The 18289-nt window shown below is 33.1% G+C and overlaps 4 long non-coding RNA genes across 4 annotated transcripts; 1 reads left to right on the top strand and 3 right to left on the bottom strand.

Annotated features, from left to right (window-relative positions):
• Positions 1-55: 55 nt before the first annotated feature.
• On the bottom strand, positions 56-2710 carry LOC131599147 (uncharacterized). Its single transcript, XR_009282592.1, has 2 exons — positions 2513-2710; positions 56-271 (listed from the first exon to the last, which is right to left on the bottom strand). It is a non-coding gene; the product is annotated as an uncharacterized LOC131599147 (long non-coding RNA).
• Positions 2711-5250: 2540 nt separating this feature from the next.
• LOC131599146 (uncharacterized) lies at positions 5251-7915 on the bottom strand. The gene is made up of 2 exons (XR_009282591.1): positions 7708-7915; positions 5251-5466 (listed from the first exon to the last, which is right to left on the bottom strand). It is a non-coding gene; the product is annotated as an uncharacterized LOC131599146 (long non-coding RNA).
• Positions 7916-10446: 2531 nt separating this feature from the next.
• LOC131594792 (uncharacterized) lies at positions 10447-18123 on the bottom strand. Its single transcript, XR_009281534.1, has 2 exons — positions 16370-18123; positions 10447-10662 (listed from the first exon to the last, which is right to left on the bottom strand). It is a non-coding gene; the product is annotated as an uncharacterized LOC131594792 (long non-coding RNA).
• LOC131599145 (uncharacterized) lies at positions 11734-12940 on the top strand. Its single transcript, XR_009282590.1, has 3 exons — positions 11734-12031; positions 12164-12316; positions 12458-12940. It is a non-coding gene; the product is annotated as an uncharacterized LOC131599145 (long non-coding RNA).
• Positions 18124-18289: the final 166 nt, after the last annotated feature.

Here is an 18289-nt window from a genome sequence, read left to right as displayed (position 1 = left end):
TCACATAATAAAACAAAACAAATCAACTCGTCGCATAAAGCGGATACATAGCACCTTTGAAACAGAATAACTTATTTTATTAAAACACAGCGGAATCACTTAAACAAGTATTCAATAAAATATCTTCAGTTAACTTATCATTTTTGTTCAACCAAGATAACACAATTAAACAACAACATCATGAATGACATAAATCGTTCCCCCCAGAGTGCTACGTATCAGAGCGACAACCGACTCGAGTAACGACAACTAAATCTTCATACTTGAATACCTGCACGTTACCAATATAAGGCAACGGCGAAACAAGAGAAAAGGGTGAGATATCAAATCATATAAGTGGGCGCATGATAAATTGTATATTAGGATTCAGGCATATAAAATCATTACATCGCAAGTATCAATAGCTACTATACACATCATACTTCTACAGTTCATTAATCTCACATACTTTTCATCACACAACAAGTCATAATCATGTAAATAGTATCATCTAATAAATTTCACATATTCAAGTAAGCACAAAATTCAATAGTATAATACTCAAAAGATTCAATACTATTATCCCAAATATATACACAATCCATCATTATCACATATTCACACATTTAACCAATTATATATCAAAACATCACCAATTTCAATTATCACATCTCATGTACACATGACAATCACATAAATGCATATATTCAAACATCACTTAACCCCAATGTGACTCAATGCAAGACATGTGACTCTATGCATGTGGTACCCAATGTGGACCCAAAGTTCCACCGCTTCCGATTCATATAGAATCTAGCCACGCTTCAGATCCGGACAAGATCAAAGCCACCAAATGTAAACATATAGTTTACCGCTTTCCGAATTCACTCTAGAATCCAAGCCTCGCTTTTGTTTCAAAGCAAACCACCTTTGTTTCAAGGCACACCATGACATGAATGCATGTACAATGTTGACAAACATATGCAATTAAGATCATCTCTACCATCTTAATATTTAGCATATCACAATAATTCAACTCGATGAATTATCCACCAATTGTACACAACATTCACAACACATACATATCATTCACATATAAAAGGTCAATTAATCAATTACGATTCACAAAATCCAATTAACACTAGTAACCATACTATCTCATGTTAATTCCCATTTTGCCAATTATATATGAACATACACATTTAAAATCAAGCAATTAATCATTAAAATGAATGCTATCCAACTACCCACAGAGAATCAATATCAAAACAACATCATTGACATAATAATATATATTTCTCAACATACATATTCAAGTCAAAACACAATTACGGATAAATTCTCAAAATATCGTAATTTACCGACAAACCAAATAGTTAATCTAATTCCAAATTATATTTTAATCAATTAAACACATTGAAATTAATTCAACTATTAATTTAATCAACCAATTAATAATCACACTATATTAATTTAATTCACTTCTATTTCTACTCCATTTCCAATTTTCTAGCATTCTATTGCTCAAGACCATTTTTATTAAAAAGAATATCGCGCTAGCTTTCTAACGCCTCGAACGGAGACTCAAACGGAGTTACGGTTCAAAAGATATGAATTGTTAAAGTTCCAATAAAAAAACAAACACCGACGTTATACACTGACAACTCTAAACATGTCAGAATTACTCAAAACAAATAAAAATACGACTCTTAATAATTTAAAACAACTCTGACAACTTATTGTCGACTCTAACAACTCTATTGACAACTCTAACAACTCTATTGACAATTCTATTAAATTATTATAATTTATTTATAAAGAATATTTAAACCAAACACAATTTCAGTCGATTCGTAAAATATCACAATTTCAACAAAATAACACCACCACGTTAATGTACTAATTAAACTTAGATACCACGTCAATTTTCATTAAATTCCGGACAACTAATTATACCGTCTAATTCGGCTATTTCGGTTGCAGTCCTATTCCACTGTTTCTAATACATACTATTTCATTTATATAATGTTCATTTATATTGTTTTTACTGTTTTCAAATTATTTCATTTAAAACATGTTCCATTCTCATGATACTAAACCATTATGTATGTACCATGGCAATCAACGTGGAACAGTAAAGAAATAATTTATAGCACACACAGAAAGCTGCATCAAATGAACATAATAATGTAGGTAATGAGTGCCTCTCGGCAACCCTTCACAGCTGATGCCGCACGTCATGGCCACGCCGACTGTCAAGGTATTCTGTTCCAACTATATTGTTTTGCAGTCATTTCCAGAACGCATGGAGTAATCAATTTCTTTACAAATTAAATTCTATTTCAAACGCACAGCAAATTGGAAACAATAATAGTAACGGATTCAACATAGCAACTCAAAATCATTTACTCATGGTATAAATTCATAATTTCCAGCAATAATTGGCACAAGCAAATGCAATAAATCTACACACCCAATTTCCCACATACAATTGTTCATGAGCCCCATTATAGGAAGAGAACCCCACCCTTACCTTATCAATGGAAGCAACTCTATGGGTCTCCAATTGCATCATAAACTTGACACCATGGATGAAATCTCCAAGCTTGGAATATCTTCTTCAAGCCATAGTCTCCTTCTCTTCTATTCTTGTTTTCTCCCAAATGACAACACTAATCTTCAATCTCTAAAACCCTAGTATAAAATCCAATTTGGGCTTAGTGGTTAACAACTCTTCTTTATTTAATATCCTCCAAAATCAATTTAGGCCCAATAAGATAAATAACTCCAATTAAATCAAAACATCACTTTTATTAATATTCCAACGATATAATAAATTCCGACTTGTAAATAATATTATTCTTAATATTATTCTTCGACCGTCCGACTAAAATCCGACTTTTAACTTAATAAATTCAAATACGCTTCTTAAAATAACACCGACAATCCAAATTCGACCAATATATCATATTTCCGGTCTAATCTTAATTACTCGGAAAATTCCCAAAACTTCAAATATTATTCCAATGATATTTCTAATACTGAAAATATCAAAACTCTTGATCAAATATCGATCCGCTATCCCGAACTAATACCGACTAAATCGTCTCAAAATACAAAAACTTCACTAAAGATTCTGAACGTCTAGATTAAGCAAATAATCGAATTTCCGGGCGTTACAACTCTCCCCCACTTAGAATATTTTCGTCCTCGAAAATCTACTTGACAACACCACGCAACCAAATCCTGTATCCAAATATCAATCTCCAAATCGCGCTTGGTAACACTTCGATCACTACCTCTTCGTCACAACAATGATTCTCATGAACATAAACACATTACAGTTCTTACCAGTTTTGCAATAATCAACGACTCAATGCAGTATTTTGGCGCATCACACTTATTCCAACAGTCCATCAATCCAAATATCAAGATAACTCATCTTTACCGACTTCTAGCATATAGTTTCTTACTCCCTCAAGCCTTACAACAACAGTGTCACCTAAGGCTTCCGCTTATCAACTCTGATAATTCTCTTTTAAGTCACCATTCTCGATAAAATTCCGTCCACTTATATGGTTCACAAATTCTCGATCCAATACAAACTTTCTTCAATACTCATCCTCACATCGTTGTTTACTTGATAATTCCAATCTTTCACTTTGTGACACTCGCTTGCATAAAACGTACCACACTGATTGTTAATCTCATCTAATTCTAACTCAATCATCCCTCTTACCAATCTACACAAACTAATGGGCGACTATCTTCACGATAAAATATAGATATTCTTTCTACACTATTAAGACAACAAGACAAATCTATAACGTCCAACACGAGTTTCGTCTACCATTAACAATAGATTGAGGGTGATCAGTTCCCCAATTTGCCAATTAGTATCCGACAACCTTAGTGGAGTATAAATCGTTGTTACATCAAAATAACATCCTTTCCGAATTTCCACTTAAATCCATTAACACGACGTAATCCAGTGATTCACTTTAGGTTTTTACAATTCCTACAACATCTTACCTTATCAATCGATCTTGTCAATGAGACACCGACCTCCAAACATAATAAAAAAGTCTAATTCATAATCAGTTAGCATCACACAACAATTTTTTTTTCTGAACCGAAGTCATCCTCACGATAAACTGGCGATAGAAATTCCATACAGTCCTTTTATACACACCGCCACTTTTGGCATCCCAAATACGACTTCTATCATCCCTAAGTCTGAATTTTTCTTCACTACTACTTCACTCTTCCTTAAAAGTCATCAGTACTCAAATCATCTATAATACCGAACATCTCGTTCTCTCATCTTAATCATCAACAACAAGTTCTGCTTAACTTCGCTTCAGACATTTGCGGTTATAACCATTCTTATTCAACGGGATTACACATTTCCATAAGGTAGAATACAACTTCACCTCTTCGTAGGCTCAAACGGTACGTCCAACTGATACTCGAAACCCAAGATACAAATCTCTAACGTTATTCGAATTGTAAACATCAACGTCAAGCATCGACAATTTTTATGTTATCTCCCAAACTCCTCAAATAACTTCGACGACAAACTACACCCCATCCCAACATCATCACGTCAAAATCAACTCTATTACGGTTGCAGAAATCATTCTTATAATACACTTCATCTCGTTATCTTTCTGATGCTTCCAACGGGAGTTCAAATCAGATATCTGAAACTCAAGCTACGCGCATTCTCGAGTTCCAAGTCGGATTTGCGATTCACAACACTTCACACATCGACTACGTCCATTAATCACTTATGCGAGTCTAACATAAAGTCAACCGCAGCTTTATCACTTTAACACTTGTCAAACACCGGCATCAGACGCAAAGGTTAAACACACCGACAAGTTCTCAGTCCTCAACCGTGCTGAACATCGCCACTCAGCATACTTGACCATCCCTTACAACAAAAACATCTTCAAGAAGTAAAACTTCTCCCCCACTTGTAATCGAACCAATCCCTACAACAAAGCAAACAAGTACTGACAGTGTTTCACACACATGTCGCGTACTAAGGAATAAAACACTGACAACATTCAACTGTCACACAACTCAACTGACTCGACAACTTGGCCGGACGGACCGACCTGCTCTGATACCACTAATGTAACACCCCATTTCTACCCGACAAATATATATAAATCAGAGTTTTCAAAATTTCTCAATAAACAAATGAGGCGTCACATAATAAAACAAAACAAATCAACTCGTCGCATAAAGCGGATACATAGCACCTTTGAAACAGAATAACTTATTTTATTAAAACACAGCGGAATCACTTAAACAAGTATTCAATAAAATATCTTCAGTTAACTTATCATTTTTGTTCAACCAAGATAACACAATTAAACAACAACATCATGAATGACATAAATCGTTCCCCCCAGAGTGCTACGTATCAGAGCGACAACCGACTCGAGTAACGACAACTAAATCTTCATACTTGAATACCTGCACGTTACCAATATAAGGCAACGGCGAAACAAGAGAAAAGGGTGAGATATCAAATCATATAAGTGGGCGCATGATAAATTGTATATTAGGATTCGGGCATATAAAATCATTACATCGCAAGTATCAATAGCTACTATACACATCATACTTCTACAGTTCATTAATCTCACATACTTTTCATCACACAACAAGTCATAATCATGTAAATAGTATCATCTAATAAATTTCACATATTCAAGTAAGCACAAAATTCAATAGTATAATACTCAAAAGATTCAATACTATTATCCCAAATATATACACAATCCATCATTATCACATATTCACACATTTAACCAATTATATATCAAAACATCACCAATTTCAATTATCACATCTCATGTACACATGACAATCACATAAATGCATATATTCAAACATCACTTAACCTCAATGTGACTCAATGCAAGACATGTGACTCTATGCATGTGGTACCCAATGTGGACCCAAAGTTCCACCGCTTCCGATTCATATAGAATCTAGCCACGCTTCAGATCCGGACAAGATCAAAGCCACCAAATGTAAACATATAGTTTACCGCTTTCCGAATTCACTCTAGAATCCAAGCCTCGCTTTTGTTTCAAAGCAAACCACCTTTGTTTCAAGGCACACCATGACATGAATGCATGTACAATGTTGACAAACATATGCAATTAAGATCATCTCTACCATCTTAATATTTAGCATATCACAATAATTCAACTCGATGAATTATCCACCAATTGTACACAACATTCACAACACATACATATCATTCACATATAAAAGGTCAATTAATCAATTACGATTCACAAAATCCAATTAACACTAGTAACCATACTATCTCATGTTAATTCCCATTTTGCCAATTATATATGAACATACACATTTAAAATCAAGCAATTAATCATTAAAATGAATGCTATCCAACTACCCACAGAGAATCAATATCAAAACAACATCATTGACATAATAATATATATTTCTCAACATACATATTCAAGTCAAAACACAATTACGGATAAATTCTCAAAATATCGTAATTTACCGACAAACCAAATAGTTAATCTAATTCCAAATTATATTTTAATCAATTAAACACATTGAAATTAATTCAACTATTAATTTAATCAACCAATTAATAATCACACTATATTAATTTAATTCACTTCTATTTCTACTCCATTTCCAATTTTCTAGCATTCTATTGCTCAAGACCATTTTTATTAAAAAGAATATCGCGCTAGCTTTCTAACGCCTCGAACGGAGACTCAAACGGAGTTACGGTTCAAAAGATATGAATTGTTAAAGTTCCAATAAAAAAACAAACACCGACGTTATACACTGACAACTCTAAACATGTCAGAATTACTCAAAACAAATAAAAATACGACTCTTAATAATTTAAAACAACTCTGACAACTTATTGTCGACTCTAACAACTCTATTGACAACTCTAACAACTCTATTGACAATTCTATTAAATTATTATAATTTATTTATAAAGAATATTTAAACCAAACACAATTTCAGTCGATTCGTAAAATATCACAATTTCAACAAAATAACACCACCACGTTAATGTACTAATTAAACTTAGATACCACGTCAATTTTCATTAAATTCCGGACAACTAATTATACCGTCTAATTCGGCTATTTCGGTTGCAGTCCTATTCCACTGTTTCTAATACATACTATTTCATTTATATAATGTTCATTTATATTGTTTTTACTGTTTTCAAATTATTTCATTTAAAACATGTTCCATTCTCATGATACTAAACCATTATGTATGTACCATGGCAATCAACGTGGAACAGTAAAGAAATAATTTATAGCACACACAGAAAGCTGCATCAAATGAACATAATAATGTAGGTAATGAGTGCCTCTCGGCAACCCTTCACAGCTGATGCCGCACGTCATGGCCACGCCGACTGTCAAGGTATTCTGTTCCAACTATATTGTTTTGCAGTCATTTCCAGAACGCATGGAGTAATCAATTTCTTTACAAATTAAATTCTATTTCAAACGCACAGCAAATTGGAAACAATAATAGTAACGGATTCAACATAGCAACTCAAAATCATTTACTCATGGTATAAATTCATAATTTCCAGCAATAATTGGCACAAGCAAATGCAATAAATCTACACACCCAATTTCCCACATACAATTGTTCATGAGCCCCATTATAGGAAGAGAACCCCACCCTTACCTTATCAATGGAAGCAACTCTATGGGTCTCCAATTGCATCATAAACTTGACACCATGGATGAAATCTCCAAGCTTGGAATATCTTCTTCAAGCCATAGTCTCCTTCTCTTCTATTCTTGTTTTCTCCCAAATGACAACACTAATCTTCAATCTCTAAAACCCTAGTATAAAATCCAATTTGGGCTTAGTGGTTAACAACTCTTCTTTATTTAATATCCTCCAAAATCAATTTAGGCCCAATAAGATAAATAACTCCAATTAAATCAAAACATCACTTTTATTAATATTCCAACGATATAATAAATTCCGACTTGTAAATAATATTATTCTTAATATTATTCTTCGACCGTCCGACTAAAATCCGACTTTTAACTTAATAAATTCAAATACGCTTCTTAAAATAACACCGACAATCCAAATTCGACCAATATATCATATTTCCGGTCTAATCTTAATTACTCGGAAAATTCCCAAAACTTCAAATATTATTCCAATGATATTTCTAATACTGAAAATATCAAAACTCTTGATCAAATATCGATCCGCTATCCCGAACTAATACCGACTAAATCGTCTCAAAATACAAAAACTTCACTAAACATTCTGAACGTCTAGATTAAGCGAATAATCGAATTTCCGGGCGTTACAACTCTCCCCCACTTAGAATATTTTCGTCCTCGAAAATCTACTTGACAACACCATCGCAACCAAATCCTGTATCCAAATATCAATCTCCAAATCGCGCTTGGTAACACTTCGATCACTACCTCTTCGTCACAACAATGATTCTCATGAACATAAACACATTACAGTTCTTACCAGTTTTGCAATAATCAACGACTCAATGCAGTATTTTGGCGCATCACACTTATTCCAACAGTCCATCAATCCAAATATCAAGATAACTCATCTTTACCGACTTCTAGCATATAGTTTCTTACTCCCTCAAGCCTTACAACAACAGTGTCACCTAAGGCTTCCGCTTATCAACTCTGATAATTCTCTTTTAAGTCACCATTCTCGATAAAATTCCGTCCACTTATATGGTTCACAAATTCTCGATCCAATACAAACTTTCTTCAATACTCATCCTCACATCGTTGTTTACTTGATAATTCCAATCTTTCACTTTGTGACACTCGCTTGCATAAAACGTACCACACTGATTGTTAATCTCATCTAATTCTAACTCAATCATCCCTCTTACCAATCTACACAAACTAATGGGCGACTATCTTCACGATAAAATATAGATATTCTTTCTACACTATTAAGACAACAAGACAAATCTATAACGTCCAACACGAGTTTCGTCTACCATTAACAATAGATTGAGGGTGATCAGTTCCCCAATTTGCCAATTAGTATCCGACAACCTTAGTGGAGTATAAATCGTTGTTACATCAAAATAACATCCTTTCCGAATTTCCACTTAAATCCATTAACACGACGTAATCCAGTGATTCACTTTAGGTTTTTACAATTCCTACAACATCTTACCTTATCAATCGATCTTGTCAATGAGACACCGACCTCCAAACATAATAAAAAAGTCTAATTCATAATCAGTTAGCATCACACAACAATTTTTTTTTCTGAACCGAAGTCATCCTCACGATAAACTGGCGATAGAAATTCCATACAGTCCTTTTATACACACCGCCACTTTTGGCATCCCAAATACGACTTCTATCATCCCTAAGTCTGAATTTTTCTTCACTACTACTTCACTCTTCCTTAAAAGTCATCAGTACTCAAATCATCTATAATACCGAACATCTCGTTCTCTCATCTTAATCATCAACAACAAGTTCTGCTTAACTTCGCTTCAGACATTTGCGGTTATAACCATTCTTATTCAACGGGATTACACATTTCCATAAGGTAGAATACAACTTCACCTCTTCGTAGGCTCAAACGGTACGTCCAACTGATACTCGAAACCCAAGATACAAATCTCTAACGTTATTCGAATTGTAAACATCAACGTCAAGCATCGACAATTTTTATGTTATCTCCCAAACTCCTCAAATAACTTCGACGACAAACTACACCCCATCCCAACATCATCACGTCAAAATCAACTCTATTACGGTTGCAGAAATCATTCTTATAATACACTTCATCTCGTTATCTTTCTGATGCTTCCAACGGGAGTTCAAATCAGATATCTGAAACTCAAGCTACGCGCATTCTCGAGTTCCAAGTCGGATTTGCGATTCACAACACTTCACACATCGACTACGTCCATTAATCACTTATGCGAGTCTAACATAAAGTCAACCGCAGCTTTATCACTTTAACACTTGTCAAACACCGGCATCAGACGCAAAGGTTAAACACACCGACAAGTTCTCAGTCCTCAACCGTGCTGAACATCGCCACTCAGCATACTTGACCATCCCTTACAACAAAAACATCTTCAAGAAGTAAAACTTCTCCCCCACTTGTAATCGAACCAATCCCTACAACAAAGCAAACAAGTACTGACAGTGTTTCACACACATGTCGCGTACTAAGGAATAAAACACTGACAACATTCAACTGTCACACAACTCAACTGACTCGACAACTTGGCCGGACGGACCGACCTGCTCTGATACCACTAATGTAACACCCCATTTCTACCCGACAAATATATATAAATCAGAGTTTTCAAAATTTCTCAATAAACAAATGAGGCGTCACATAATAAAACAAAACAAATCAACTCGTCGCATAAAGCGGATACATAGCACCTTTGAAACAGAATAACTTATTTTATTAAAACACAGCGGAATCACTTAAACAAGTATTCAATAAAATATCTTCAGTTAACTTATCATTTTTGTTCAACCAAGATAACACAATTAAACAACAACATCATGAATGACATAAATCGTTCCCCCCAGAGTGCTACGTATCAGAGCGACAACCGACTCGAGTAACGACAACTAAATCTTCATACTTGAATACCTGCACGTTACCAATATAAGGCAACGGCGAAACAAGAGAAAAGGGTGAGATATCAAATCATATAAGTGGGCGCATGATAAATTGTATATTAGGATTCAGGCATATAAAACCATTACATCGCAAGTATCAATAGCTATTATACACATCATACTTCTACAGTTCATTAATCTCACATACTTTTCATCACACAACAAGTCATAATCATGTAAATAGTATCATCTAATAAATTTCACATATTCAAGTAAGCACAAAATTCAATAGTATAATACTCAAAAGATTCAATACTATTATCCCAAATATATACACAATCCATCATTATCACATATTCACACATTTAACCAATTATATATCAAAACATCACCAATTTCAATTATCACATCTCATGTACACATGACAATCACATAAATGCATATATTCAAACATCACTTAACCTCAATGTGACTCAATGCAAGACATGTGACTCTATGCATGTGGTACCCAATGTGGACCCAAAGTTCCACCGCTTCCGATTCATATAGAATCTAGCCACGCTTCAGATCCGGACAAGATCAAAGCCACCAAATGTAAACATATAGTTTACCGCTTTCCGAATTCACTCTAGAATCCAAGCCTCGCTTTTGTTTCAAAGCAAACCACCTTTGTTTCAAGGCACACCATGACATGAATGCATGTACAATGTTGACAAACATATGCAATTAAGATCATCTCTACCATCTTAATATTTAGCATATCACAATAATTCAACTCGATGAATTATCCACCAATTGTACACAACATTCACAACACATACATATCATCTACTATCTAACATTTACTAAACTATTGGCCAAACTGACTAATTTGTCCCTTGCACAAAATGCATTTACAAAGAAAAAAGGGCATTTCCGTAATCAACTAAATATAATACAATATTTTCACCTTTTTCAACAAGTGTTACATTCTCATTGGTCCAACTTAAATTAATCTACTTTCCCTCCATAACACCTTTTGACCAATACGTTTCAGATCTGTGAACCCTAAACTACTCTCTATCTCTTTCTCTGCTCATCTTCCCTTTGCAGATCCGTAGCAAGCCCCGCCGACGACTTCAGATCGGTGCACCACCCTTTCTCCGCTCCGCCCCTATTCCTTTAACTTTTCACCTCTATCCCTCTCATTTCACAAATCTGTTTCTCTCTCCAATAGCATATTTCTACCTCTCTCGTCTCTTTCTCTCCATACCCTAGAATCTTTGCTACCGAAATCAATGGAACCGAAGAAGGTGAATGTTGCAAAATATGTTTCCAATTTTTCTTCATATAGAGGGATTATTTGTCTATGGTGGTCGTTGCCCTGCTTGCGTAATCTAATGGTATATTTATTTCCTCTGGTACGGTTTATTTACTTCCTTTTTTCTTTGTTTACTACTGGTTTTCTTAAGGTTATAACAAAGATAGCATTTTGTATTGGATTTGTTGAACTGAAAATATTGATGTTGTTTTTGAATGGCTTCCCATTGCAGTTTGTGTGGAGCAACAATAAGTGGTTTACGAGGTTGCAGGTTGATGAAGAAGCTCATTATTTGTCTAATCTACAAAAGCATTTCTCTATGAAAGTTTAAACTGTTCATCATCTTCGACGGGTAGCAGTATATTTTGTTTCAAGGTTGTCTAAGGTATGTTCTATTCTCAATTTATTTGCAGAGAAATATTCATAAATTGTGAGATAAACTTAGATCTAGGGTTTTTTTTATAAACTTACCTACTTCTTCCATTTTCAACAAAAGATTTTATAGGTTATTTCTCTGCAATTCCAGGTACAATCCATGGCACAAGATACAATGTTGTTAAACTCCCAAATATTGATTTTAATTTCTTAAATTTTGATGGAGATTCAAGCTTCCTATCTCATTTGTATGGTAGAAACCCTTTAGATACTTTAAGTTTTGTGGTATTTTGATAGTACATTGTAAAAGAAAAGATGAAATGCTTTGTCAAATTACAACTGGGTTATCATCTATTCTTTTATTTTTCATTTTTTAATTAATTATGGATTTGGTTTTGATTTGAGAGCCAAATTGGAGTGATGTACTTTTTTTTACGGCTGCTGGTTTTATAGGTGGTACTGATGACTCCAACTAAGAAGAGACTTATGAGAGGTTTTAATAATTGCAACAAGATCCACCTACAGAGAGAAGTGATGCTCTTTAGGATAACAATATATTGTGGAATGCTATCATATTTGGGTGATTTAGATTGATAATTGTATAAAAGTTGCATATGATTATGTATACTTGTATAATTTAGTCACTTTTGTTTTATTTTATTTCACTTTTCCATTGTGTTAGTATGCAGAGATAAGCAATTTCTGATTTCTTGTCTGCTTTGGAGTACAGTCGGCTTTGTAGTACAATCCTGATGATACTCTATGGGATGGAGGTGAGTCAGTTCTTTACTACATCTCTTAACTAATTCTAAGTATTTTTTAACTTAGTTTTCTCATGGCATTAAAATTATGTTACAATGATCATTGTAATCCTTTCATCCTCTACAATATTTTGGGTTACTTGATATGTATCTAGGCTATCTTAAATTTGAGTTTCTTTCTTCTAAAACTGGCTTCTACTTTGTGGTTTGATGCTACTCTAAATCATATTGATTAGAACTGTAATAAGTCACACATCATGCATTTTCATAGTGTTCTGAAAATGCTTTTAATTTTTCTTAGGATTTGTGTGTCAAATGTCAGGTGGTGGTTCACCCAACATGCCCCCTTGCTTTTGAGAAATATAGGAAACGCAGGCAATTCTAAGTTCTAACTTACCTTAATTCACAAGAATCATATATTTCACAATCTGAAAGTTCTATCTGCTTAAGCTTATTACAAGCATGTGAATTGAAAGCACTGTATTATATGTGTATTCTAAATGGTATTAAATATACTTTTAGCTTTCAAAGTTGATACTACAATTAGATTAAAAGTTCTGCTATGTGGGTCTATAAATGTACATTGATTTGTTTTTATTGAGAATATGAGAGACGTACAGACTTGACATAATAAATGCAAATAATTACATGATATTCTTCTCTTACTTGCATGATATTACATCATTATTTGCACAATTTTATTTTATTCTTTAACACTTCCCCCTCATTATATTTGGTTATATGAAAGACAAGCATTCTTTTTCTCGATCAATCTATCGTAAAGTAAGTATTCAATAATTCTTTTTCAACTATAAATTAAATAAAAATATTACATCTATACATGAATCTGATTTTTTTCTAAAAGTTTTGGTGAATCAAAGATAATACAATAAAAATTGATCATATATGTAAAATATATATTAGATGATTAATTCATACTAATGATTTATTAAATGTGTTATTGATATAAATACGAAAACTATATATATTAATTATTCAAATTCGTGAAAAATAAACGATGATATTCAAAATATATTTTTATTTTTATTAATTCTCAACTAATAAAAATAAACCAAAACACTATTAGAAATACTCTGTTCCTACGGATTTGAGCTATATATCCGCTTTCCTGCGGTTTTTACCAGAAATTCTTATTTTAAATTTAAAATTTTTCTTTTTCTTTCTATCTCATTGGTCCCTTTTTATGTTTATTTAATTATAATTTTTATGATAATAAAATGTTTAATCTTACGGGTCACTATCAATACAATGTCTATTTTATTTTAATCAACAATGACCTTTAATTAAAAAGCAAAATCTTTATTTTGAATTTAAAATTTTCCCTTCTTTTTTCTTTCTCCACTGCTCCCTTTTTGTTTTTATTTTGTATGTTTATTTAATATAATTGAATTTTTATGTTAATAGTTTCTTTTATAATTAATTACTATCTCATTTCAAATTTAAAAATATTTTTAAAAATATTTTATACAATATTAAATAAATTTATCCGTCCGGGTCACTAGCACCATAATACTTAGTTTTTTTTTTTGAAGTGATCAAGCCTTATTAAATGAAAGATATGAACGAATTTATCTGTGTTGCTGCATGGGTCACTATCACCATAATACTTGTCATTTTGAAGCGATCAAGCCTTATCAAATTTTTTTGCGGATCATTATTTTAACTTAGAACCTAATTTTCATAATACTAATATCTAATTAGTAAAACTTTTTTTAAATGGTTAATTTCCATTTTATATATACAATTTGGTCAAACTTCATTTCACATTTTTCGTATCGTTCAAAAAATTTTACACTACAAATAATGCACCCGGGCGACAGCACGGGTCTCTGACTAGTTCACATATAAAAGGTCAATTAATCAATTACGATTCACAAAATCCAATTAACACTAGTAACCATACTATCTCATGTTAATTCCCATTTTGCCAATTATATATGAACATACACATTTAAAATCAAGCAATTAATCATTAAAATGAATGCTATCCAACTACCCACAGAGAGCAATATCAAAACAACATCATTGACATAATAATATATATTTCTCAACATACATATTCAAGTCAAAACACAATTACGGATAAATTCTCAAAATATCGTAATTTACCGACAAACCAAATAGTTAATCTAATTCCAAATTATATTTTAATCAATTAAACACATTGAAATTAATTCAACTATTAATTTAATCAACCAATTAATAATCACACTATATTAATTTAATTCACTTCTATTTCTACTCCATTTCCAATTTTCTAGCATTCTATTGCTCAAGACCATTTTTATTAAAAAGAATATCGCGCTAGCTTTCTAACGCCTCGAACGGAGACTCAAACGGAGTTACGGTTCAAAAGATATGAATTGTTAAAGTTCCAATAAAAAAACAAACACCGACGTTATACACTGACAACTCTAAACATGTCAGAATTACTCAAAACAAATAAAAATACGACTCTTAATAATTTAAAACAACTCTGACAACTTATTGTCGACTCTAACAACTCTATTGACAACTCTAACAACTCTATTGACAATTCTATTAAATTATTATAATTTATTTATAAAGAATATTTAAACCAAACACAATTTCAGTCGATTCGTAAAATATCACAATTTCAACAAAATAACACCACCACGTTAATGTACTAATTAAACTTAGATACCACGTCAATTTTCATTAAATTCCGGACAACTAATTATACCGTCTAATTCGGCTATTTCGGTTGCAGTCCTATTCCACTGTTTCTAATACATACTATTTCATTTATATAATGTTCATTTATATTGTTTTTACTGTTTTCAAATTATTTCATTTAAAACATGTTCCATTCTCATGATACTAAACCATTATGTATGTACCATGGCAATCAACGTGGAACAGTAAAGAAATAATTTATAGCACACACAGAAAGCTGCATCAAATGAACATAATAATGTAGGTAATGAGTGCCTCTCGGCAACCCTTCACAGCTGATGCCGCACGTCATGGCCACGCCGACTGTCAAGGTATTCTGTTCCAACTATATTGTTTTGCAGTCATTTCCAGAACGCATGGAGTAATCAATTTCTTTACAAATTAAATTCTATTTCAAACGCACAGCAAATTGGAAACAATAATAGTAACGGATTCAACATAGCAACTCAAAATCATTTACTCATGGTATAAATTCATAATTTCCAGCAACAATTGGCACAAGCAAATGCAATAAATCTACACACCCAATTTCCCACATACAATTGTTCATGAGCCCCATTATAGGAAGAGAACCCCACCCTTACCTTATCAATGGAAGCAACTCTATGGGTCTCCAATTGCATCATAAACTTGACACCATGGATGAAATCTCCAAGCTTGGAATATCTTCTTCAAGCCATAGTCTCCTTCTCTTCTATTCTTGTTTTCTCCCAAATGACAACACTAATCTTCAATCTCTAAAACCCTAGTATAAAATCCAATTTGGGCTTAGTGGTTAACAACTCTTCTTTATTTAATATCCTCCAAAATCAATTTAGGCCCAATAAGATAAATAACTCCAATTAAATCAAAATATCACTTTTATTAATATTCCAACGATATAATAAATTCCGACTTGTAAATAATATTATTCTTAATATTATTCTTCGACCGTCCGACTAAAATCCGACTTTTAACTTAATAAATTCAAATACGCTTCTTAAAATAACACCGACAATCCAAATTCGACCAATATATCATATTTCCGGTCTAATCTTAATTACTCGGAAAATTCCCAAAACTTCAAATATTATTCCAATGATATTTCTAATACTGAAAATATCAAAACTCTTGATCAAATATCGATCCGCTATCCCGAACTAATACCGACTAAATCGTCTCAAAATACAAAAACTTCACTAAACATTCTGAACGTCTAGATTAAGCGAATAATCGAATTTCCGGGCGTTACAACTCTCCCCCACTTAGAATATTTTCGTCCTCGAAAATCTACTTGACAACACCATCGCAACCAAATCCTGTATCCAAATATCAATCTCCAAATCGCGCTTGGTAACACTTCGATCACTACCTCTTCGTCACAACAATGATTCTCATGAACATAAACACATTACAGTTCTTACCAGTTTTGCAATAATCAACGACTCAATGCAGTATTTTGGCGCATCACACTTATTCCAACAGTCCATCAATCCAAATATCAAGATAACTCATCTTTACCGACTTCTAGCATATAGTTTCTTACTCCCTCAAGCCTTACAACAACAGTGTCACCTAAGGCTTCCGCTTATCAACTCTGATAATTCTCTTTTAAGTCACCATTCTCGATAAAATTCCGTCCACTTATATGGTTCACAAATTCTCGATCCAATACAAACTTTCTTCAATACTCATCCTCACATCGTTGTTTACTTGATAATTCCAATCTTTCACTTTGTGACACTCGCTTGCATAAAACGTACCACACTGATTGTTAATCTCATCTAATTCTAACTCAATCATCCCTCTTACCAATCTACACAAACTAATGGGCGACTATCTTCACGATAAAATATAGATATTCTTTCTACACTATTAAGACAACAAGACAAATCTATAACGTCCAACACGAGTTTCGTCTACCATTAACAATAGATTGAGGGTGATCAGTTCCCCAATTTGCCAATTAGTATCCGACAACCTTAGTGGAGTATAAATCGTTGTTACATCAAAATAACATCCTTTCCGAATTTCCACTTAAATCCATTAACACGACGTAATCCAGTGATTCACTTTAGGTTTTTACAATTCCTACAACATCTTACCTTATCAATCGATCTTGTCAATGAGACACCGACCTCCAAACATAATAAAAAAGTCTAATTCATAATCAGTTAGCATCACACAACAATTTTTTTTTCTGAACCGAAGTCATCCTCACGATAAACTGGCGATAGAGATTCCATACAGTCCTTTTATACACACCGCCACTTTTGGCATCCCAAATACGACTTCTATCATCCCTAAGTCTGAATTTTTCTTCACTACTACTTCACTCTTCCTTAAAAGTCATCAGTACTCAAATCATCTATAATACCGAACATCTCGTTCTCTCATCTTAATCATCAACAACAAGTTCTACTTAACTTCGCTTCAGACATTTGCGGTTATAACCATTCTTATTCAACGGGATTACACATTTCCATAAGGTAGAATACAACTTCACCTCTTCGTAGGCTCAAACG

The sequence above is a fragment of the Vicia villosa genome, linkage group LG4, assembly GCF_029867415.1.
Source record: "Vicia villosa cultivar HV-30 ecotype Madison, WI linkage group LG4, Vvil1.0, whole genome shotgun sequence".
Classification (NCBI taxonomy): domain Eukaryota; kingdom Viridiplantae; phylum Streptophyta; class Magnoliopsida; order Fabales; family Fabaceae; genus Vicia; species Vicia villosa.
This window is presented reverse-complemented; position numbering and strand designations above follow the sequence as displayed.